This window comes from Oratosquilla oratoria, chromosome 1, assembly GCF_046742065.1.
Source record: "Oratosquilla oratoria isolate Oo_2021 chromosome 1, ASM4674206v1, whole genome shotgun sequence".
Lineage (NCBI taxonomy): Eukaryota > Metazoa > Arthropoda > Malacostraca > Stomatopoda > Squillidae > Oratosquilla > Oratosquilla oratoria.
The window spans coordinates 107057312-107059811 of NC_134777.1; the positions used below are offsets into that span (position 1 = coordinate 107057312).

At 39.2% G+C, this 2500-nt stretch overlaps 1 protein-coding gene across 1 annotated transcript in view; it reads left to right on the top strand.

Moving 5' to 3' along the window:
- Positions 1-2500, top strand: part of LOC143024701 (adipolin-like) — a 76032-nt gene that overhangs the window by 70981 nt on the left and 2551 nt on the right. The window lies entirely within an intron of this gene.

Sequence of the window (2500 nt, forward strand, 5' to 3'; positions counted from 1 at the left end):
CTTTGACGGTGTATGAATATGCAGTATTATGAATGAATGATAATAATTATTTATTATGAACACTGCATCAAACAAATCGAAAATAAAAGAGCGAACGTAAAAATGGGAAGCAGTTTGTCGTAACTGCGACATTACGTCACTGCTGAGGAAACAGGAACGAAATACCTATGACTTTTGGCTAAGGTTATTAAAAATAAACTTTTCCAAATTTACGAGAAATAAAATTTACTTTGGAACACATTCCCATGTTTTGACTGATTTTTATAAATACTGCTGTTAGCTGTCTCCTACCTTAGAATTCATTCGTAAACTGACTAGATAAACAATCACAGAAAACTGCTTCGTCAAGAACTTTGAGCATCTCGATTTTGACACCTTATACGAATCTTAATCTGTCTAACACAATATGATTTCATTCACCTGATGGGGTAACCTCATAGAGAAGAAATTATTATACTTTTTGTTCATGTAATTCAACGATTGCCTCTCTCGAGTCAATCTTTATGAAATCTGCGATATTTTTTTGAGAACTGCGACAGTACTTGACAGCACGACCGAAAGATTCTGGAAAGCTTCGATTCGTCGAAGCAAAAAATACTCCATATTGGGAAGAAAGGCATTGCTGGCAAAAACATTTACGACCGATCTGGCCTGAATGATAATTAATTGAGGAGAAGGAAATTCCTGATAATCGAGTGGAGAACCAGAAATCCTAAAAAACAAGTTAACTCTTACTAGGATCAACTTGTCATACTGGTCCATTTCGGTCTTTTACTCAACTTGTATGTATATTGTGTCTGTTAGCAAACCATTTTATTCAGTGGCAGCACACACATAGACACAAACACACACACACACACACACACACACACACACACACACACACACACACACACACACACACACACACACACACACACACACACACACACACTCATAAGGTCCTCTCCTACTCTCTTTCATGAGACGTACGACTGCGCCAACCTCTGCCACGTCACTCCCGCAAACTTCTCTATCTTGTCTCCCTACCTTCCATTTGGTCTCTCTCTTCCACGCTTTCCATCTCGCGGCGTCCAGTCAGTAGCACGCTTGCTCCATCTTACATCCCCCTTTCTGGCTAACTTCCCTTTCGGTTCAATTTCTTCTCTTTTAGCGCCTCCATAATAGATTTCATTCCAGTCTGCTTTCTTACCCAACTTGCCCTCTTCAGCAAAATAGCATCACGTTGTTCTACTCCAGTGCTGGTCTCACATTCACTTAGTTGTGGCTTCATAAGATAATAAGAATGAAGGAGACCCTAAGAGACCATAATGCCTACAATAGGCAGTTCCATGTCCATTATCACTTATCATCCCTATCCATAAAGTTATCTAACCTTCTCTTAAAACAACCGATAGTTTCAGCGCTCACCACATGGTTACTAAGTCTGTTACATTCGTTGACCTTTCATTTGGTAAACCAGTTCCTGCCTATTTCCTTCTTAAATCTAAATTTATCCAATAAAAATCCACTACTGCAAGTCCTCCCCTGTTGTCTATAATGGCCTTGTCTGCATCACCCTTGTTAAAGCCGACCCACTTGAACACCTCTACTAGATCACCCTACACTCTGCGTCTTTCCAGAGAGTGTAAATTAAAGTGCCTAAGCTTATCCTCGTAAGGCAAATTTCTGAGCCCATGTATCATTTCGGACATTCTCCTTTGTACTGATTCTAGTGAATTAATATCTATTCTATAGGACGGAGACCAAAAATGTACCACGTAGTCAAGGATGGATCTAACTAACGCTAAGTAGAGTTTGATAACTACCTCTGCATTTTTATTCGTAGCCGTCCTAGCAATGGAATCTAATGTTTTGTTAGCTCTATTCCTGACGCTAATACACTGTTTCCTGGATTTAAGGTCAGGATTCACTAGCATTCCCAAGTCTCTCTCGCAGTAAGTTTTCTCTAAAAAGGTGTTATCTAATCTATATCTGTTTTCTGGGTTATAACCTACGTTTAGCACATTGCACTTTGAAATATTAAAATCCATTTGCCATTTTACCGACCATATGAACAATTTGTTAAGATCTTCCTGCAGTATCCCGGCGTCTTCTCCTGACCTATTTTAGCGTTCTATTTAAGTGTCGTCAGCAAACTTACCAACATTACTAATAATGATATTGTCCAAGTCGTTTATATACATAATGAACAATAGGGGACCCAAAACTGAGCCCTGGGGAACTCCACTAGCAACACTCCCCCATTTGGATTTTACACCGTTAATGATGACCCGCTGTTTTCTGTCACTGATCTATGCTCTAACCCATTCAAACATTTTTTCCTATGCCATGGGCTTTGACTTTATTCATTAGCCTATGGTGAGGCACCTTGTCAAACGCTTTGCTAAAGTGAAGGTATATAACATCGTAACTATCATTAGATTAGTGTAAAAAGATAGAGGATTAGTTACGCATGTTGTGAGTCACGAATCAAATTATGTCTCTCGATGTGATATCT